The 24,165-nt window shown below is 44.2% G+C and overlaps 1 pseudogene across 1 annotated transcript; it reads left to right on the top strand.

The window, feature by feature from the left end:
• The first annotated feature begins 854 nt into the window (after positions 1-854).
• Positions 855-1,868, top strand: LOC311315400 (putative nuclease HARBI1; annotated as a pseudogene). The gene is made up of 2 exons: positions 855-1,001; positions 1,222-1,868. The product of its transcript is annotated as a putative nuclease HARBI1 (transcript).
• Positions 1,869-24,165: the final 22,297 nt, after the last annotated feature.

Raw genomic sequence — 24,165 nt, 5'->3', positions numbered from 1 at the left:
GGATCTGGTAATCCAATCCTATAGATCCTGAGAACAGTGAGGATCGTCTTGTGGTTGTGTGGGGGGGTCTTCATGCCCTTGTGTGGGGGGGTCCTCATGCTCTTGTGTGGAGATGTCTTCAGGCTCTGCCTCCTCCAAATTAAGGGTGAAAGTCTCCTTCTCTCATGACTCATGAGATCTCTCTGAATCTGGAGTCTCAGTTGCATACAGTCCAGACTCACCACCTTGAGAGACTGACTGAATCCCATGTAGAGCCCGGGATCTTTCTCCACAGATGATGTCAAGAATGCTGTCTGTGAATTAATTTCGCCTGTATGGTTTGTTGCCCGTCTTTGGTTGCTGCGACTCACTGTGGTCTCTTGTGGCCTTCTGTTTCAAATTCTTCCACCGCAGTTTGAGCTGAGTAGAGTTGAGATTGCTTTATTTACCCCAAAGGGCAATTCAGTTTCCACAGCTAACAATACAATAAACAATATACAATAAAACAGCATCCAACATACACATTAATCTCATACATTAATCTCATACCTGTTCCAGGGTTCTTAATTGACCACTCACTGTGGCATTCACTCGGTTGGTGATGTCAGTCCATATGCTTTGCTTCATCCTTGCAGTCACAGAGGAGCCTAATTTACTGCTCACAATATAATAATGTGCCCTTACACCTTCTAACAAGGCAGCTCGGGTGAAATTACTCCCCTTTGAGGTACTTGCTGCCATATCCATCTTCTCTTTCTATCTCTGACAAAGCACACCTGCATTAAATAGACTGCAGATACATGCACACAGGTGTGAATTGGGAGGTAATTTTGGGGTCTTTAAAGCTGTTCTTCTAACGAGGGACCATTCAAACAATGACGACCATTGCTAATCGTCTGCAGCAGCAAAAGAGAGGATATGGCCATAGGGTGCACAGGGCACACCCTAAACTACTACAGGAGTACACAGATGCTGAATTGTATGCAATATTCAGATTTGGTGCGGCTGACATTGCATCCATTGTCAGTCTTCTTCAACCACAACTGGAACACACTACTAAAATAAGTTATGCATTGGCTGTGGAGGAAAAGGTATTTCATTTCATTTTCATTTCATTGTTTATTTCGTGCATGGATGTGTACATTCCATCAATAGACAGTAATTATTCATCAACTTAACACAGTTACACAGCCATGTCGAAAAGAATGAAGTAAAATCTTATATTTCCTACCTACCCCCCAGGCACTCATTGCTTTGCGGTTCTACGCATGTGGATCATTCTACCAAGTTATTGGAGATGGTGCATGTCAAGAAATCCACTGTTGGCTCTGTAATACACAGTGTCTTCTGCTTTGGCTAGCTTTCTCAACCAATTTGTCAAATTTCCAACAAATCCAGAATAAATCAAGCAGGTCAAGCTCAAGTTCTATGAAACATGGAGAATGACAAATACTATTGATGTGATAGACTGCACTCATGTCCACATCCAAGCACCCTGTGAGAAGGAATGGGAGTTTGTGAACAGGAAAGGACAGCACAGCATCAATGTGCAACTTGTGGGGAATGCAGACCTCACCATAACCAACTGTGTGGTGAAATGGCCAGGGTCCGTCCATGACGCAAGAATCTTGAGGGAGAGCCAAATCTACCGGAACCTCCAACAAGATCCCCCTGATGGCATCGTATTGGGTGACAGTGCATACCCACTCTTGCCATGGCTCATGACATCTTCTGCCGTGGCAACAAATGCAGCAGAGAGATTCAACTGTACCCATGGAAGAACAAGAAGCGCAATTGAGCGTCTAAATGGGGTGTTGAAAAGGCGCTTTGCATGTTTGAACCATCTACGTGTTGCTCCAGAGAGACCATGCAACATCATTCTGGCCTAGGCTTGTCACGGTACCAGAAATTCAGTAGTTGGTACCGGTGACAGTAAATTTCTACGGTACTCGGTACCAATTTCGGTACCACGGCGTACGCACGTGCGTGTGAGTAATACATGCACGCGTGTAAAGTACAACGAGTACTGCAAGCAGCAATTCAACTGAACTTGCTCGCTCATCACACAGCCTCGACCGAATGACGACGCGTTTATTTAGACAAACCACGTGACAAGTGTCAACAGTGCTACACGCTAGTGCTATCACTAACTTACTAGCAAGAGGCTAGCACAGGTCAAACAAAGGAACAGAGATCCCCATCACGGTTCTTACCCAAATGGCATCTCCCCAAACTTGGGTCTACTAGCACCGAAACATAAAACATAACATGCTACACGCTGTCACTCCCACAGCCCATGTGTCAATACACAGTGCCCTACACAATGTCAATCACTTATATTTTCACATTATCATGAATTAGGATGAATTATCCTTACCAAATGGCTAATAGATGGCTTCTCCTACTCGCGTGCTTACCTGTTACCTGCCGAACTCGGTCGTCATCGTAGCGTTTTGTAGTGACAGTCTTAAAGGATAAGCAGGGGTGTCACGCAACCAAAAAACTGAGGGGGCACGAGATAGCGAAGCGCGTGCGCGCAATTTCTTTTTGTTTTTTGTGTGCATTTTTGCAGTTTAAAATCAGGACACAGCACACTACCAGTTGCCACTCAAGTCGTGTGAAATTAAACTTACCGGAAGCGTTCTTTCAAGGACTTGCACCGTGAAAAATAATTTAAAAAACATGTTCAATTTTCAAAGATAAGAAACTCACTAAGGTGTTAGTTGGCGTTCTGACATATAATTCGCCATAAAGTATGATTCTAGTTAATCTGGAAAGGCTTTTTTAAATATTTAGCATAGAACTATTTAGTCGCAACACATACAGTACGTGTGTAAACTACCGCTTGAACTGATTCCGATCTCCTGCAATGCCTTGATCTTGGGCAGGCTCTAAACAATAAGTGCTGCTGTCAAAGTCTAATTCCTCGCGATCAAATTCATAATCTTCAAGATCAGCCATTTTGATAAGCGTTTTCTGAACTGTAGCCTAGGGCTTTCTGTCTGTGAGCAAAAGAGTAGCGTGAGCAGTGAGCAAACTAGCTAGCCTAGCTAACATAAACAATAACAATAGCTACCGTAAAAGTTCTGCTTCCTGAATCCCCTCTGCGGATTGATCTACACATCTACAACGGTTGCGTCAATACAAGTCAATGGACTTTTTAAAATGATCAATAAAACCCTACAGGATTCATACATTGCAGCGAATTTGATGTCAGAACACCAACGGACACCAATTACCCCCCTCGGTGAGCTTCTTGTCTTTGAAATCGAGAGTTTAACATGTATTTGAATGATTTTTCACGGTGCCCACCCACATCCATTGTATGACCAAAACGGTGGTAGAGCAATTATCAGACTTTCTCAAAAGTGCTAGTTTTGTCAACTTTTTGTTCAGAACCATTGTATAGGATCATAAGTAACCTTAAACGAGAATGTTCGTTTTTGACAACCTGGACCTTATTTACGGCATATTATAAGACGTTTGACTCACCAAGATAACTTTGGTGTAATTCGGAGGCCTGTATTAGAAATTTAAAATTCAGCACGAGCCAAGTATATCCATGTAATGGCGGCGGACGGGGCACTGAGAATGCCGCTTCTAAAAAATCTATTTTCTGCCGCGAAACGGTTGTTTTCATCAATCTGTCTTTATGAATCGCTAGTTGTGCTTACATAGAGCGAGGGCTTGTTGTGGTTTTTCACATGCCTCTGTAATATGATCTTTAGAAACGTCTTTAGAAACGAAATAGCTTCCTCACTTGCGGCTCACATTCTGATCTCTACGCTATGATCGGCGTCCATCATATTCTTAGCCATCTTCTATATTCTCAAAATCTGATAAATATTCAGCCATATTGCACACAATATTCCAGGCACCAACAAGCCGATCGTAGAGTAGAGAATGTGAGCCGGGAGTGTAGCCTACAGACGGAGAATAGCCAGTCTGCGCGCTGTGCGCATGCGTGCTGGAGCAAGTGGGGAAGCTATTTCATTTCTAAAGATGTTTCTAAAGATCATATTACAGAGGTTTATTACTTGGCTCGCGCTGGATTTTACATTTCTTCTACAGGCCTCCGAATTACACCAAAGTTATCTCGGTGAGTCAAACGTCTTATAATATGCCGTAAATAAGGTCCAGGGGCCTCATTTATAAACATTGCGTAGAATCCACGTAACTAAGTTTGCTTAGCTAAGTAAGTACGAAAATATACGCACAAAAAATCTCCGATTTATAAAACGCTGCGTATCACAACCCATGTTAACTCAGGCACGCCTACGCCAGCTGCCCTTTATAAATCACAATCAACACTTAACATGGCGCACGTGAACGCGCGTTCTGATCACACCCCAATTAACGCCCACAATTGCCTATAAATGGTCAGTGATACGCCTATACATATGCAACGACAATGGAGTGCAAAAGGCAGAATGAGAAAGATACATTTTACCGATGCGAGGTGGAGGTATTGGTCAACGAGGTAGAGACGCCGCAAAAGGATCTTTTCGGAACGATGATTTCACATGTGCACGACGGATAAGAGCACCTGTTAGGCCTGAGTGGTCCCATTTAGATTATAATGAATTATCTATCATGCCGGCTATATTGGCATTCGTTTAGTGTGGTAGGCCTTATTAGGTGGCTGCTTATATCCAAACTGATAATCATTATAAGCCTATAGTGTTGTTGCATGGGTAATGGGGTTTGGATCTATATTGCACGTAATCTAATGCCTAACTTATCAACGTATAAACGGGTCAATTTACAATGACATCCATAACAATGCAAACATGTAGGCCTATCGTGACTACTTAAGGCAAGTATCCCCAATTTAACTGTACAACAGATCTGAGGGTTCTTTGCAGCAGCCAATTTGTGTATTTTCCGGGATATCATGCATTTCACATACTTTCTAAAAACATTCTGTAAGCATATAGAAGCTGCGTGTTCTAATGGATGTTGCGGGATAGCAAAGCACATATTAGAACATCTGTGCCAAGTCCCGGCATATCCAAGGCCCCGTGCGTCATGGCCTACTATAATCCAGCTATATCAGTGCCTGTATCGAGGTCTTGTAAATATATGGGGTCCATGGATGAGTTTCATGTGATTCTATAAAGCGTAATTATAGCTACCCACATGACGATTCGGCAAATTAATAATCTAACTTGCTCCCTTGTGTTCTTACAACTTGGAGACGCATCACCTCCATGCGCTGTTTTGCGCACAGCTAATTCTACCAAAGCATGTGAGCATTGGGATGACATGCGTTTTTAGGCCCACATTCCTCACATGCCTGCTACATGACAATCATAAGACAATATGAGAATATATGATGATGTACAATATAGCCTAATGTAGCCTACAGTTGCCTCAAGTATAGGACATTTCCATTCACCGCTCAACATCATTGTAATTGCGGCTTGCCTCAGTGGTTATTTGGGTTTACATAAAAGCCTAATCAAATATAGGCTATAATTACATAAATATATTAACGAATAATAGGTGGATAATTAAACGTACGAATAACTTACTAAATAAATGATTAACTGAATAAATATACTTCAACGCCAAATGCAACATTTGTTTGGTGCGGTATAGGCCTTATAGTTGTAGACTATCGACATAGGGAATCATTACTTTGATAAGCCTATAGGCTCGTGTTGTGTTATCAACGTAATGTGGCTTTTATTCATAGGCTACTGCCCGTGATGCTTCACGGAAAAGCCTATAAATGAATATAGGCCTACACCATAACATTATATTATGACACAAATGAGTCAATTCACAGACACATCCAAAGCAATGCAGACATTATTTAGTGATTAGGCTACGGTGGCGATTGATTCCGTTTAAACTGTGTGACACATTGGAGGGTTTCTTGCAACGACCGATGTATTTATTATTCAATATGCCATGCGTTTCGCAGACTTTGCCGGGTTTCATCCCTTTGCCATCGGAGTCGCGTTTTCCCCTTTCTCCAGAAACGAGCTTATCGTAGTTAAAGGAGGGTCGAATTGTGCGTAGATTTACGCACACCTTCCGCCAACTTATCGCTCAGCTTGTTTTTTATAAATACCGAAAGTTGCGTAGAAAGTTGCTCAGCATGGGTTACGCACGCTTTTGTACTTACGCAACGTTTATAAATGAGGCCCCAGGCTGTCAAAAACGAACATTGTCCTTTAAAACAGGGCTAAACATGATTTTCCCTTTACTACTCCTTTAACTTTATTTTGTTCCAATGTTTGTTTTCTCTTCAAAACATCTGAAATTGTAGCCTTATGAGACCATCCCGATCTTGTAAGCCCACATTCTGTATCTCTCACAAATCAGTATATACTCTCCATAGAGATCCATTTGTGCCAGATTAGAAAACGATCTCGCGTTCTATGAGGAAATTCAAACAGCTATGCTGGGAGGGCTTAGGTGTGACCACAGCGAGGAGTGGTTGAAGTTAGCGCATGATAAACGGTGATAGAAAGATGGCTCATGATCCAATCACCTGCCAAGTATTTTTGAAAGTGCCTGCCCTTTTCAAAACAGTTTCCAATGGAGAATTCCCAGATGCTTATGCGAAGCAAACCAGAACGTCCATATGCTTTGAGCTGGCAGGAATTACAGTCTATCACTTTTCTCAAAAACTATAATACCTATCAAACAGTACTGTATGCAGCTACTGCAAATTCTCCCTCAATAAATATTTTTCTTTCTTTTTTTTTTTTTTTTTTTTTTACTGTATTTTGAATTCTGTCCCCTCAAACCATTTGCTTTCAAACGGAGAAGAAAATACACTACCCACAATCCTATAATGCAACAGCGACGTCTCGTTCAATGGTAACAGCGAACTCCACCAATCAGACACGTTGCTGTTGGCAACACGCCCCAAATGTCTGCGATTTTGACGGCAGTCAATTAGCAAGACAAGCCAAAAACATTACAAACCCCAGTTTGTCACTTGGGGAACAGAAGGAAGATTAGATTAGATACTGTAGATTAGATAGATTAGATCAATTAGATAGATAGATGGATAGATGGACAGACAGACAGACAGACAGACAGACAGACAGACAGACAGACAGACAGACAGATGCACTACAGTATATGGACAAAAGTATTGGGCCACCTACACATTACTCCTACAGCTTTTATGACATCCCATTCTAAATTCATAGGCATTAATAAGTAGTTGGTCCCCCCTTTACAGATATAACAGCTTCCACTCTTCTGGGAAAGCTTTGTAAAAGATTGTGGAGATTTTTTTGTCAAAACATCAACGAACACCGAGGCCACTCGGTGAGTTTCCTGTCTCTGAAAATGAGAGTTTATGGGAGGGATTTTGTCTATGCACCTATGGATCCAGGGACGTGCACAGATAGACACAAGGTTGTGCTAGAGCACCTGCCCTTTGCCCTCTGGACAAGGCAAACTGTGCCCTTTTGAAAGTTACTTTTTCAAGTAACCAAAATGCTAAACACGGATGAAAATGAAGCGATATGGCAGAATACAAGACACATTTAAGTCAAAAACAGTCTGAAAGTCACTGAAAGAAGGCGCAAAAATCAAGTTTTATTTGGATTTGTATGGGTAAGCCAGGCTTACCCTGGCTTTTAGGAGCAATCGCCACTGGTAGGGGTACCAATAATTTGCAACACTTGGGACAATTTAATTGTTCCTACCAAAACGTAAACAACTATAATTCCACACCAAAACAAAGTCCATCACAAGAGTACGACAACTCGTGCTCAAACACCACAACGCCTTTTATAAAACTGAAAATAGCCCTGCCAGTGCTAACCATCTCTGGGCTACTGTATAACATCGCATTCATAAGCCATCGTTCTGACACCATAATAAGGGGAAGCTTTTGTCAACGACATGCAACAACAGGTCCTTATCTCTCATATAGCAGCAAATTCACACACATTGCCAAAATTAGCAATCTGAAATGCGTAAAGGTGCAAAGCAGGACTCACCATTTCATTAGGTTTTGCTAGCCGTTAGCCATCTCCGACTCCCCGGGCCTTGAGTTAACTAGCTAACACTAGCTAGCGTGTTAGCTAGCACTAGCTAACGTTAGCTAGCTATCATTAGGCTTCAATTCCTGAACTTAGCTTTAGCTTAGCGTGCAGCCAGGTTATGGGTTACTGTTTACTTCAGATATTACTCTACATTTCAACCAGACATTCCAGTGAAACCAGGTAGTCAAAGTAACTTATCTGATATAAAATGGGCACCGTAAACACAGGCATTTCTGATGATGTCCTCAGTCCAGTCCGTACGCTTAATGACTTGTAGCCACAGGCGATTCCGGTTCCTCTGAAAAGGCCGGTTTCCTCTTGAAGCGAATAAAGTTTGAATCCACTAGAGCGCTGATTTGTACACCCGTAGACGCAACAGCCAGACATCTTGATGGTTTATAAAATACTAGTCTTTGCACTAAAATACGGCTCTTTAGTGCTCCTTGCTCTGAATTCGTCTGTCTCCCCCTGCTACTGTTTCAAGAATGCGCGCGCATACTTGTGCTGACGAAGGCTGTAAAAGGGTCTATAATGAACAAATATGACCCACGCTTGTTTATTTATGGGCGGTGGCTCTACCACATGAATTCAATAACTGACATTGAACCAGCAGGTAACCGCATTTTTACATAGCTTCTATAACATCCAGTGACAAAATACTGTCCACACCAAGGCTTGAACTTACAAAATTCAGGCTGTTAGTCAGATGCACTATCCACTCAGCCACTGCTGACCTGGGAAATTTGTGAAGTCTTTTTGTTTTGATGTTCTGGGACCAGTGCCTCTTGTGGTAGCAACATGATTGTTGTGCCTGAACTGATCCCGTTTGACAGCTTTGTTGACATTCTCAAGGATAAGGAACTTGAAGGCATTGGGGTTTGTCACTGCTTTTAAATCAGTTGTTATACTTCTAACTTATTATTCTAACTAAGCTTATTTTGCTTATTTTATTTATTGTATGTATGCTATTTGTATTGTAGCCTTTTCTATTGTAATTTGCTGCCTCTTGGCCAGGTCGCTTTTGAAAAAGAGATTCTTTATCTCAATAAGCTTACCTGGTTAAATAAAGGTCTAATAAAAAAAAATAAAAAAAACCCATAGAACTGCAGGTCAACAACCCGACGGACAAATCGGCATTTGCTTTTCATGGAGCTGCAGGTCAACAACCCGACGGAGGCACAAATTGGCATTCGCTTTTCTTGGTGCGACGGCTTACTCCTCGCACAAAAATAATGGTGAATCTGCTAAGTAACAGGAAACACTCAACTGGCTCTGCAAATTTTGCATCCATTCCTCGTCGGCCACAAACTATCAGAGAAAACTGGGCAGATTATACCTTAAGCACACTAAATTAAGCTTTATTTAACGTCAGGTCTCTAGCAGGAAAGACATTTTCAATCAATGCTTTTATTATCAAGCACAATCTTAATTTCATGTTTTTAACTGAAACTTGATTAGACCAAAGTAACAGTGCAGCTGTTCTTATAGAGTCAACCCCTCCGAACTTCAGATTTATGAGTGAGGCTAGAGTACATAAGAAAGGAGGTGGAGTTGCCATTTTGTTTAATGAATCCCTCCAATGTAAGCAGATGTGTTACGGAAATTTTGGTTCCTTTGAATATGTGGCTCTTCAGTCCTCTTCTCAATCCATATTTCTTAACATCTACAGGCCACCTAAATATTGTCCAAACTTTTTGATGACTTTGCTGAACTGCTGTCTATGATCTGTATTGACTTTGACTGTGTGGTTATTGTTGGTGATTTTATGTTGACAACCCTCAGGACAGAGGGGCTAAATCACTGTGTTGTGTCCTTGATAGCTATGGACTGACTTAGCATGTACCAGAGCCCACACACAACCAGGGGCACACTCTGGACCAAAGGTCTGAATATTGCTAAGGTTGAGGTGTCTGATGTTGCGCTCTCTGATCATTCCTGTGTTTTCGGAGTACTATCTCCATGCACACAAATGTTCAAACATAGGTCATCACAAAACGGGTACATCACTGGAAATACCAGTGAAATATTTACTCAGGATTTCTCGTCCACACCTGCTCTCTCTTGGGTCTCAGTCAATGAGCTTGTAGATAATTTCAATTCTAAAATGACAAATATTATTGATGCCATTGCGCCCACTAAGGTGAAGATGGTCTCTGATAAGAAACAATCTCCATGGAGAAACGCCACGCTGGTCAGAATAGAAGAAAGAGTGTTGAAAAGCTGAACGCAGGTGGCGAAAAACATATCTCCATGTTCATTATGACATCTATAAAGAGAGACTTCGCATTTATAATTTGGAGCAGAAAAATGCACGGCAGTCCTTATTTTCTGACATCATCACCAAAAACAATAATAATGCAGGTGCTTTGTTTGCCACTGACGATAGGCTGACAAACCCCCCTGTGTCAGTAGCCTCTGAACTAAAAGCCACAAGGGACTGCAATGAATTAAGACATTTACAAATGTCAACAATTTACTGCATTAAGACAATTACAAAGTCAGCCTACTATCTATCACCTGAATAATATATACATGATTAAATGATTTATGTCTCAGCAGGATCTGGAAAAACTTGTCCATGCGTTTATCTTCAGTAGGTTCGACTACTGTAACGGTGTGTTTACAGGTCTCTCTAAAAAAATCAATCAGACAGCTGCAGCTGATTCAGAACTCTGCTGCTTGAGTCCTCACTGAGACTAAGAAAGTGGATCACATCACTCCAGCTCTGAGGCCCTTACACTGGCTTCCTGTGTATAAAGCACTGAATGGTTTAGGGCCAGAATTATATTTCAGATCAGCTGCTACGTTATGAACCATCCAGACCTCTCAGGTCGTCTTGACACAGGCCTGCTTTAACTCCACGGAGTTAAAACAAAACAAGGAGAAGCAGCCTTCAGTTTTTATGCTCCACATATCTGGAACAAACTTCCAGAGAACTGTAGGTCTGCTGCAACTCTCAGTTCTTTTAGTGATTTTTATTAAATCAAATAACTATTCATTCATACACTGCACTGTAACTTTTATTCCTTTATTTTATTTTTCCTGCATTTTGTTTTAAATGTCCTTTTTTACATTTCGTTTCATATGACTTTTTATGTGTTTCTTGCACTTTGTCTTGCTGCTTTGAATGTCTCATGTAAAGCACTTTGAATTACCTTGTTGCTGAAATGTGCTATACAAATAAACTTGCCTTGCCTTCAACAGCTGAGCAAGGATGAGAATCGTTATTAGCAGCGGCGACATGGACGTTGGCAGCCGCAGTCATCACTGAAAGGTCATTAAGACAGTGAGATGAAGGGTGCGGGAGTGCGATGACCCACAAACACAATGAGTGGAGATAAGACCAGGGGGAGGAATCTGAGTGTGATGTATGGGAGGTGTATGCCAGGTGTCTGATGTGTCCCATCAGTTCTCAGTAAAGGTTACTGTATGAGAGACAGCCATGACTGCAGGCCATCATCACTGGTTTGGGAGCTTTGATTACAGCATCAAAGTTCCCCAGGTTAATGATGCCCTTTTTAAGGAGCGCAGTGTCTGTCGCTCGCCGAAATACCAGCTAAACGTTTGTTCATGTAATATAAGAGTAATGCACGCAATCACACGCATATGCTTGCAAGCGCGTGCACGCACACACACACACACACTGAATGTTATAAATGGGTCTCCACATGAGTGCTATTCCCGTCAGAACGGAGCGTCGGGTCGGCTTCCTGACATCCTTGACTGGATGGGTGTCAGGCAGCACCATGAAATTGAGTTATCTGCTCTCCTCTGGAGGCCATGCAAGCTGTCCAAACACTGGAAAGGCATCTTCTCACCAACTATTGGGAAAACAGCCGTGATGTGACCACAGTTAGGTCCGCGGTTGATTTCTTGACAGGGATAAACCAGTTATCTGTACCGGAGAATGAATTTTCCCAAGCCCGTTCCTGGGAAAAGCAGCATGTTAGCTACTAATGGTTACATCAGTCAGTGAGGAGCAATACGTTTGTCACAAGACAGTTAAGTACACGTTGGTGAAAGACGAAGCACTCTCAGTCGAATGCTGTTTTTTTTAAACACTAGAACCGTAGTGAGCCACGACAATGGGCGTTCAGGGACTTAATTTAAAACTATTCCGTCAGGGTCTATTCGACATGTACACCCTGCCCTGACCTGTCCTAAATATCTGTGCTGTGTGTGGTGCTAGCGGACAAATCCATTTGTCAGAAGATTTGTTGAGCGGGGGGATTGAAATATTATTCATATTTTTCGCACTCGTGATTATTTTGTTTACCCAATTAAAAGTTGGAGTGATGGAGATTGATGGGCCATCACTGAGAACAACAAGAAGATAGGACCTGATGGCCAAGAACTGATGCCCATGAGCGTACAAGTTAGTGGCCACTGGCATGAGAAAAGCTCAGCGCTTCGAGTGTTAAATAAAAAGTGTTTTTGCGGCCATAAAAAAAGTGAATTAAGACAGAGAAAGGGATTCTATCCAGGTTGAGCTGCTGTAGCCAGGACACTGTCTCCCCGAGTCTGCTGTGAAGTGACGAATGTGACTGGATGCCTTGGCTACAGCCCCAGTAGAGAGAGGGGGGAGGGGGCTGGGGGCTGAACCCAGCTGTGTGGAGATGGATCCTCATCTCCAGCTCTGAGACAGAGTTGCATCTTTAGAAAGTAACCCTGCAGGCACTTTAAACACATACTCCACAGGGGTCCTGTCAATGAGAAGAGGTGTGTGTGTGAGTGTGTGTGTGGCGTCTGAGAGGTCATTCCCTATGACCCATACATCACAGGAGACTGGGGACATATTCGAAGCGGAGACAGCCCAATCCATTCCACATACACACGCACACACACACACACACACACACACACACACACACACACACACACACACACACACACACCCACACACACACACACACACACACACACACACACACACACACACACACACACACACACACACACCTGTATGGTAACCTGTATGGTAATTCCCTTCCCCCTCCCCTCCCCTGGCAACTGCCTTGTACTGTATTATTTTGTGTGTATTGCATTTTGTATGTCGCTCTTTCTTCCTTTATGTGTTATCTGTATTGTAAAGCGCTTTGTGCATTCGTGCTGTGAAAGGCGCTATATAAATAAAACTAACTTACTTACTTACTACACACACACACACATGCACAAATACACGCACGCACGCACATACACACACAAACACACACATATACACACACACATACACACACAAACGCACACACACTCACACACATACATACACACACACACGCACGCACACACACACACACACACACACACACATTACGCACAGGGATGAACATGTTGGGCAGATGTGTTGCAAAATACAAAGAGCAACGGCTTGATCTCATTCTCAAAGTTTGCTGACATCTCAGCTAATGTCAGATGTGACATGTGACAATGTCAGACGACCTGTGACATTCTGGAGTAGTGACACCGATCTGACGCTTCAACACAACGCTACTGGACTGGACAGAATGACACTGCTGCAGGCGAGCCAGCTGTCCTGGCTGGTAGTTCTGGATTAACTGTGTCAGCTAACTCGTAATGACCAGACCAGGGTCATGCTCGGGGGGTGTCCGGGGAGACACTAGGCAGATGTGGGCAAGCGGTGATCATGGAAAAAGATGATGGGAGGGGGCACGTCCGTAGGTTTGAATAAGCACTTTCATACAGTAGTAATGTGACTTACTCAGGATCAGAAATGCCAAGTTCAATGCTCCCATCAGGCTCAGGGTTGAAAATGTCGGATATGGAGCTACAGAGAGAGAGAGGGGGGAGAGAGGGAGAGGGAGAGAGAGAGAGAGAAAAAAGTGATTAACGTCTTTGAGTTTACACCAGAGCACTTTGAGATAGGGGTAAACAAGGTGAACAGAACAGGAGGTGAGGAAACCCCAATTCTTGCCAGCCGTGTCCGACTTGACAAAGGCCAGCCTCTCTGAGAGACTGAGTCACTGCTCCCCTCGACACAAACACGCCTAAAAATGCACTGCAGCTAATGATGTACCCGCCTTGTAGACGAGACCGCTACCGCTCATCTCAGCGGTCACAGTTTGACTCAGCGCCTGTAACACATACTTTGAAGCAGATACCAGTCCCCAGGCGCCCGGGCCACTCGGCAGGCTGCCGGGATCTCTGAACTGTTATTATGTTCGTGCCATCATCGCCCAGCGAAGACGATGAGGCGCGGGTTCCCCAGGGGACGACACCGTACAGTCTGGATGCGTTAAGGCTGTGCTAATGGCTCAGGTGGGATGAGTGCAGTTAGGTTGAAGCTATAGGCTGGGGATTGCTAGTGTCAGGCTGGGCTGGGGAAAGCATAGCTGGGGATGGAGGGTAGAGGCTGGGCTAGGGAGGACATAGCTGGGGATGGGGGGTATAGGCTGGGCATAGCTGGGAATGGAGAGTAGAGGCTGGGCTAGGGAGGACATAGCTGGGGATGGGGGGTAGAGGCTGGGCTGGGGAGGGCATAGCTGGGGATGGGGGGTAGAGGCTGGGCATAGCTGGGGATGGAGGGTAGAGGCTGGGCTGGGGAGGGCATAGCTGGGGATGGGGGGTAGAGGCTGGGCATAGCTGGGGATGGAGGGTAGAGGCTGGGCTGGGGAGGGCATAGCTGGGGATGGGGGGTAGAGGCTGGGCTGGGGAGGGCATAGCTGGGGATGGGGGGTAGAGGCTGGGCTGGGGAGGGCATAGCTGGGGATGGAGAGTAGAGGCTGGGCTAGGGAGGACATAGCTGGGGATGGGGGGTAGAGGCTGGGCATAGCTGGGAATGAGGGTAGAGGCTGGGCTAGGGAGGGCATAGCTGGGGATGGGGGGTAGAGGCTGGGCTAGGGAGGGCATACAGTAGTTGGAAATGGAGTGTACATTACATTACAGTCATTTAGCAGACACTTTTATCCAAAGCGACTAACAATAATTGCATTTAACGTAGGAAAAGCCACTACTTGCCAGAACTCACAAGTGCATCTTCTTTCAAAAACAAGTTACTAAGAGCATAATCTAGTGCTGAAGGCAAAGTGCAAGAATAGCAATCTAAAATACAGTGCAATACAATACAACGAAATACAATAAGTGCTTAGGAGGGAGGATTGTTGTCGTACTTCTTGAAGAGATGAGTTTTGAGCCTGCGACAAAAGATGGGCATCGACTCTGCTGTCCTGACATCAGTGGGCAGTTCGTTCCACCACTGCGGGGCCAGGACAGAGAAGAGCCGTGACCGTGTCGATCAACCGCAGGGGCCTCGGAGTGACGGGGCAACCAGTCGCCCCGAGGTAGCAGAACGTAGCGGTCGGGAGGGGGTGTAGGGTTTGACCATGGCCTGGAGGTAGGAGGGGGCTGTTCGTTTCATTGCCCTGTAGGCTAGCGCCAGAGTTTTAAACTGGATACGAGCTGCTACAGGGAGCCAGTGTAGGGAACGGAGAAGGGAAGTTGTGTGGGAGAACTTGGGGTGGTTGAACACCAGGCGAGCAGCAGCTTTCTGGACAAGTTCCAGCAGTTTAATGGCTGACTCTGGGGCCCCAGCGAGGAGGGAGTTGCAGTAGTCCAGGCAGGAGATGACCAGGGCCTGGATGAGTATCTGTGCCGTTTCATCAGTGAGGAAAGGGCGAATCCTCCTGATGTTGTAGAGCATGAATCTGCAGGAGCATGTGACGGATGTGACATGTGCGGAAAACGATAGTTGGTCATCCAGGGTCACACCCAGATTCCTCACAGTCCGAGTCGGGGTCACCACTGTGTCTTCAATGGTGATGGCCAGGTCCCGGTGCGGGCAGCCCTTCCCCGATAGTGGCTGGGCAGAGCTGGGGATGGCGGATAGAGGCTGGGCTAGGGAGGACATACAGTAGCTGGGGATGGAGGGTAGAGGCTGGGCATAGCTGGGGATGGAGGGTAGAGGCTGGGCTAGGGAGGACATAGCTGGGGATGGGGGGTAGAGGCTGGGCTAGGGAGGACATAGCTGGGGATGGGGGGGTGTAGCTGGGTAGCTGGGTTTAGGAGGTTAGAGCTTGCGTGCGGCTGTGGCAGGAAGGCCGTATCCTTGCTGGGGTGCAGCCGTGGACCTGGGGGGCCTCTGGGGCCTGGTCTCACCGGCACATGACTGCAGAGTGCTGTCGCTCTAATGAAAAGCACACAGGAACAATGAAAAGCAGCTTGGCGCAAGCGGAAGCGAGGAAATTGGCCAGCTGGGGGGCTACATGCATTGCAGGTGGCGGTGTGGTGGGCGGGTCACTCACAGGGAGCGCTGCGGCGATGTCACTGCGCTAGACGAGACCGCCACCGCTCTGTCCCCGAGGGCCCGGCTGGCGAAGGGGCTCAGAGGGCTAAACAAGAAATAACACAAGCCCATCTTCACATCCATGACAGAACCAGGGGGATAAGGCTGGACACGCAATTCAGAACACACAAGATTTTTCTTTTTTCTGCTCCCATGATACTGGACATCAGGGGTCACTTATGGTGGGATAGTGGTCTGGATCCGGAACCAGGCGCTATCCTTTCCGGACCCGGACCAAAAATTGCTAAATTATTGAATTATTACGTTTTGACGGAGCATTTCTATTTTAACAGGCCCCGCTTTTCTAGCATTTACGGCACTGATTCATCAATGCTACTCAGACAATCAGATCTGTGCATTCCGAGCAACTCCGAGTCTGAGTGAGAGTGACCGACAGGAGAGATGAGACTGTCAGGCGGCAGACAGGAGATACAGTGAGTCAGATAAGAAAAGTAATTACACCTGGCGGGCTCTAAAAGGACAAAAGGAGACAGCGAAAATATGGATTTTAATGCAGAATGGACAGACTCCCAAGTGTTCATTGTTCCCACGGGCAGTTCAAAACCAGAATGTCTGATACAGTATGTCTGATATGTCCAGAGACCGTGGCACAAATCAATACCTGCTCAAATCTGAACTGAGGGCACAGAAAATACACCATCTAAGAGCCCAATATGATCGATCCACCAATGAGCAACTTCACATGTGTATGAAAATGGCACCTACACCATTCCAGCCCAGGAGAAGCCAGAGCTCACGTCTATCACCGAACCAGAGAGAGCGGAGGAGTGGGATACAACAGGAACAGAATGAGGTGTTGATGTGCTGAGACTGTTGATGTGAAATCTAGTTAACATAAAATAAGAAAAAGGGAAAACTCAAGCTACATTTTATTTCATTTTCTAAAATCAATCACTTGATGTTAACAAACCTTTTTCAAAAGCTCTCATAAATAGGCCTATTTATACTGCCCTTATTATTATACTGGAAATGAAAAAATACCATTCGTTTATAGTAGCATACACTCCAGTTAAATGTGAAAACTGACATATTGTTTAAATATTTTTGAAATGTACTTTATTTGATTTGAAAGTCAGTTGTTCACCACGCAGACGTTCACTTCTACTTCAGTAAATGGTAAATGGACTGCACTTATATAGCGCTTTTCCACCTTAGCGGCACTCAAAGCGCTATACAATGGCCTCTCATTCACCCATTCACACACACATTCACACACCAATGGCGGTAACTGCCATGCAAGGTGCTAACCTGCTCATTGGGAGCAATTTGGGGTTAGGTGTCTTGCTCCAGGACACTTCGACATGTGGACAGTACATGGCACTGAACATAACGCACACCTCTGATTGAGGATGTAAGCACGATGAAGCACTGTATGTCAAAAATGAAACCAGCAATGCTGATTACAGGATTAGCTCTCATCTGCAGAAGGAAATCTGACAGGTCTGTCAGATGTATATGTGAAACCGAGGCCACAAAAAAATGTTACACACACTACACTATACAATACGATAATGCTTTATTCATCCCGTCAGGGAAATTCAGTGTTGCAGCATGACACAAAAAAATAGACAAACACTAAACTACAACAAGACAGTACAAAACAATAAAACATTAAAACAATAAAAACATTAAAAGGCAATAAAACGGGGCTGATCAGCCTAACCAAATCGTCTTACAACAGTACCCTGTTAGCATCTTCAGTGGTAGGAAGCGTTCGTTTGTCTTGGTACCACTTGGTACCACAACTGAGACTGGCTTGAATACAGTGTCAAGGCCGATGCAGCATTTTGTTTTTGCCGTCCACAGTCTAGTACCACCTGGAGGTCGGACGCCTTTGTGACTGTTGGCTTCCGTAACTGGAAAAATGCTGCTGATAGAGATCGGGGATTTCATAAACATGAAACGTCAAAGGAGCATATCTCTTGCTATGCACTATGGAAGGAACGAGAGAGGCGTGTCAACACTGGAAAGGAGATTACAACACTTGTTAACGCAAACCAACTATGAAAGAACAGATATTATATGTCCTCTGTCATAGATGTTGTGGGATTTCTGGTGGAAAACCAGCTGCCTTTAAGAGGCAAGATAGAGGCTTTTGATAACATGTCGGAGGGGGGGAGTGGGCTTTTCCTCTCCCTGCTGGACTATACAATCAAAAAGGACCCTGAACTGGCCGATGTAGTGAAATCGATCCCTCGAAACGCCACTTACACTTTCCACGAAATGCAAAATGAACTCAGACATAGGCTACACTCAGCAGTGTGGTGACTGAGGCTATAGTGGAGGAAATAGGCGACTCCTATTACACACTGAAAGCAGATGGAACGCGTGACCCCACCGGATGCAAAAACATATCAATAGTCATTCGATTTGTTATGAGACATATGAGGTCACAGAGCGCCTGCTAATCATATCGACAGCCGACAAAGGTGACGCACAGACACTGACAGACACGATTTTAGCAGAGCTAAATGCAGTGGGACTGGACACATCAAAGATACTGAGCCAAGTTTTTGATGGGGCTTCTCTGATGTCTGGAAAGCATGGTGGCGTGCAGAAGCTACTGCAAGAGAAACTAGGTCGTGAGATTCCTTATGTACACTGTCTGAACCACCAGTTACATTTAGTTGTAGTATATGCTATGTCGGCAGAAACAGCTTTAGTGGACTTTTTTCATATTTGTAATGCCCTCTACAAATTCTGCAAGAAGCCCACAGTTGCTGTGCACTATAAGGGTGAGCATCTTAAACGCCTCCTGGAACAGAGATGGACAGGACATCTTGCCACCGCGTCTGTCATTCTGAAATCCTTCAAGGAGATAACATCTCTTTTAACTGAGATCGATTCTGTGATGGCCCACGGCGCAGAGATTCGAAATTTCGAATGGAGGCTGCAGGCCTGCTCCGTGAGATGACGGAGCCAGACACAAGGATGATGACAAAACAGAACTTAAGCGACTGTACTGCAGCTCTATTGATTCAGTGCTTGGAGAAATTGATCACCGATTCAGCGAGCACAACTCACAGTTGGCCAGTTCCCTTGCTGCCCTGAATCCAGAGAGTGAAAACTTTTCTTGACGCAAAGGCTGTGAAGCATGTTATGGACTAGACCTGGTCCAGGGCGATATCCTACAGATAACGCCCTGTTACTGTCAATGCAATTTACCTATGAATGTGCTTCCTCGGCCTACGCGTCCGAGTCTACATACAAAACCGTTTTGTTACTCACCAAAGTAAAAACATCACTTTGTTTAGCCTACTCACTGCTGCTGCCCATGTTGGGGATGATGCATTACATCTTAAAGGGCAATGCTCGTTTTTGACAACCTGGACCTTATTTACGACATATTATAAGAAGTTTGACACACCGAGATCACTTTTGTGTAGTTCGGAGGCCTGTAGAAGAAATGTAAAATCCAGCGCGAGCCAGTATATCCATGTAATGACGGTACAGATGGATGCTCACATTCTCTGCGCTACGATCGGATTGTTGCTGACGAATGACGACGACAATATTCTCGGCACCAACAACGATCGTAGCGCAGAGAATGTGAGCCGGAAAATAGCCAGTCTGCGCGCTGGCCTGTGCGCATGCGTGCTGGAGCAAGTGGGGAAAGGCGTGTAAAGATCATATTACAGAGGCTAAAGACCCCGTATTTGAAAACCACAACAATGCCTCGCGTTGAGGAATCTCAACTGTCGATTCATCCAATCTGATTGATGAAAACAACCGTTTAGCGGCCGAAAATAGATTTTGAGAAACTGCATTCTCGGTGCCCCGATCACCGTCATTACATGGATATACTGGCTCGCGCTGGATTTTACATTTCTTCTACAGGCCTCCGAACTACACAAAAGTGATCTCGGTGAGTCAAACTTCTTATAATATGTCGTAAATAAGGTCCAGGTTGTCAAAAACGAGCATTGCCCTTTAAATGGTGTTGAGAGAATTATGTTGAGGAATCTGATTAGCGGGAGAATGTTTACAGTGAGATATTAACTATGGCAAATTTTAAACTTTAAATCATGTAAATAAAACATGTAAATAATGTAATGTAATGTAAGGCATCATCCCCAACATGGGCGGCAGCAGTGAGTAGGCTAAGCAAAGCGGAGAGCGCCGAATCGCTGGTAGAAGAAGACAGTCGATGCGCTGTGGATATTAGACATTTAAGTTTACAAATTTGCCTTTTATTTGAAAGGTGGGGGACTACAAACTGTAGCGACCTCTGATAAAAGGCTTTCATCTTTCCAACAATGTTTTTACTTTGGTGAGGAACGAAACGGTTTTGTCTGTAGACTCGGACGAGTGGGCGGAGGAAGCGCATTCATAGGTAAATTGCATTGACAGTAACAGGGCGTTATCTGTAGGATATCGCCCTGGACCAGATCTAGTTATGGACCTGACAGGATCACCTGTAGTTGAGGCAGAGTACGAAGTTGCGAAACAGTTTTTCAGCTCGGAAAAACAATCACAGTCAGTCGAGGAGAGCTGGACTATACAGCACATCCTCTCAAAGCACCACACACATCTGAAGGCAATGCCCAGTGTAATGACTGCTTTCAAACATGCCTTAACAATTGGCGCCTCCTCAACTATGTGCGAGAATTAATTCTCCACTCTGAGAAACATCTTTTCGGACCATAGACGCGCAATGCTCCACAAAAGAAAGGCCCAGTTGGTTCAGCTCTAGTGTTTCAGATTTTCGAGGATTTAGACAATTTTAATTCCTGGGAATTTTCTGACCTTTTCCTGGGTCATCCCAGGATTTCCCGTAGAAATTGGAAGTGCTTTTTAAAATTGGATTTATGCTATGTAGACAAATAAATGCAACAGAATAGTGATATTGTATAATAATGTATCACATTAAACGTTTTATTTATAAAAATCAACATGTGAAAACTAAAAAGAGCTCAAATTCGCAATTTAAAAGTAGGCTATGTGAAAAAAAAATCCATTGCTCTTACATTGTAGGCTACACTAGGCCTAAACCTACACATTTAAATGAACCAAATTCCTATCCCATCTAGATTAGGCTATTTCACTTTCCTCTGTTTGATAAAGTGGGACTTGAAGAAGCAAAGAGCATTGATGGAGCGGTCGCTCAGCAGGTTTCTAAGCTTAGTGACGAACTGTCCGCACACTGAGAAGGCTCGCTCGGCTTCTACAGACGTTGGCTGAATAGTGCCAAGAGCCGCATAGAGCAGCCGCAGATTTTTGGGGCGCACTTGTGTTGCCTTGAAGAGTGCATATTCCTTTGACAGGATATTCTGCAGTCAGGTCATTCCCACACTTCTCATTTGGCTCGGGACTTTTCATGCACGCATCGATTGCTTGCTGCAGTTCAGCCTGCAGGCTCAGGGTGTTTTGACTCTGTTCGGTTGATTCCGTTCCCTGATCTGGTGGTGGTTGGACTTGGGAAGGCTCCTCAGTGGCAACACAAAGTTGCTTGAACAGACTGAGTGCCGTCTTGATTGATTTATTTTATTTGCAAGAACGTTCAAAATACATATAAAGTGCATATGTAACAGACTTCTCTTGCATTGTGTAATAACTGATGACGGCAGGATCCCCAGTCAAGATGTTTATTCTGTTAGACAACCACATGCAATGCAGGCGTCATTCATACAGCAGCCTCGTTCACTCGTGGGTCATACACGCTGGTGGCGCGTTCACAGTCTGGGCAGATCTTTCATATTGACCGAATCTCAATACAATATAAAACAAATACAATTACAACATACAAAACAATAATGTACCTGTTAGACAACCACATGCAATACAGGCGTCATTCATACAGCAGCCTCGTTCACTCGCAGGTCATACACTGTGCAAGAGAAGTAACGTACCCATTAAACTAGTTAGCTACATAACGTGGAAGCTAGCGACCGTACTTGCTAGCCTACTAAAACTTGATAAATATCATAAAATCTGACTGAATAAAATCTGAATCTCTTAAATCATGCAAAAGATTCCAAAATACATTAACAACAAAATTCAGCAAATTATACGTTCCTACCAGTATCTACATTTGGAATAAATCAATTTTATGGACAAGTGCTTTTGTACTTGAACCTACAGCTGGTGGCGCGTTCATAGACTGGGACAGATCTACCAGACACACCGTCCCAAATCAAACAAGCTATGCCCACCAGCCAATCACATAAACAAAATAATAATAGGCAAGGGGAATAACCAATATGAACCCTGTTACACATAGGTAACAGTACATACATTAAAACAATTCTGACAATGATTAAATACACAATAAACCCTGACGGCTTATTTCCATTGTGGTCCTCTTACATGGCAGGCATCTTCAGTAGCATAGATCTGGAGGGCATAGAGAAGAGCTCATCTCCGGGATTGACTATCACCAGGTTGTGGAGATACCTAGAATAGGCTATATAATGCGCTATCATGATATTTTTTAACCTGTATTAATAAGCAGGCTATTGGTAGGCTATTATTGTTGTAATTGTATTATTAGATCATGGTTAATATGCTACAGCAATTATAATAGGCTAGCCTACATTATTATTATTATTATTAGCCTATGTGAGACAGTGACACTGCACACTATGCAGTACATGTTTGCCTCTGATCCACCGCTGTAGTTGGCTAATGGCTATATGATCCACCGCTGTAGTAGGGCTTAAACTAACCGGTGCTTCTTTTTCTGCGAATCTGCACGCATAATTTAAAAAAATAAAATAATCATAGCTCATATGCCCACTTATCTAAGAAGAAAATAATACACACACAATATATTGAGTGTTTATTAATTGTTTTAGGCTACTACACAATGGTTAAATTTCCAGCACAAAAAAACAACCTCCAGGTAGGCGGGTCCCGATGCCATTTCCCAGGAGGGAAATGACAGGTGCCCTACCCGGGATTCCCGGGATCCCGCCTGAAACACTATTCAGCTCGCGTTTGAGAGGGACTTGACCCGAAAATGCACAACAGAATGGAAGAACACCATTCTTAGGAGGTTCAGCACCAACACTCACCGCCTGCAACTCTTCTAAAGGTAAGACGCAGTGTTAATTTATTTAATGAATGATGCCAGCCCTGGCTTTGTTGATATTGAATATTGCTTTTTGGGTCTGTCTGAATATATTTGGTAAAAGTAGAGTAGGCCTATGTCGTCAAATTCAAATAGCCTGTTTTCACTTTTCTCCTATGCGTAATGACGTCCGGTGCGTGCAGAGTGCAGTGTGTGTGTGTGTGTGTGTGTGTGTGTGAGATAAGAGAGAGGGCAGGGGGAAAGAGAACCCTCAGACTTGGCTTGCATCTAGGCTTAATTTGTGCTGTGTGTGTGTATCTGTGTGTTGTGTGTCAAAGATGGAGACTTTACAGTGTTTTGAAATTGCGAATTTGTGTTGGTTGTTGACGGCAGTTTTGTGCCCCCCCCGCGTTTGGTCTATGCCCTCTTACTGGGTTTGTTCTGAAGCCGACTCTGGGGATAACCCTGACTTTATCCATGGGCTTGCTGGCCCTGCTCCGGAGCAGGTTAGTCCAGAGTTTGCGGGGTTATCCCCTGAAAATCCACTAAACACATGGCTGGAAGGTGCCAGTGTGAAACGGGGCTCAAGTAAACAATGGATTTTGTTGTCCAATCACACAACTTCTTTGTCACGTCATTACAGTAGGTGCTTTGGCAACCGAAATCATAACTACACTACTAACGGTAAAATCATAGCTAACTCAAATGACAATAATATGTCCATAAGATTTAAAAAGTTTCAATAGGTCGCAGGCAGAAACATCAATGTTTCTGAGTGGTCAGAAAAGTCTTTGCTAAATCATTGCTACTTGCTCTTAATGAGTTGACTAGTCACACGT

The sequence above is a fragment of the Borostomias antarcticus genome (assembly GCF_949987555.1).
Source record: "Borostomias antarcticus genome assembly, chromosome: 11".
Lineage (NCBI taxonomy): Eukaryota > Metazoa > Chordata > Actinopteri > Stomiiformes > Stomiidae > Borostomias > Borostomias antarcticus.
This window is presented reverse-complemented; position numbering and strand designations above follow the sequence as displayed.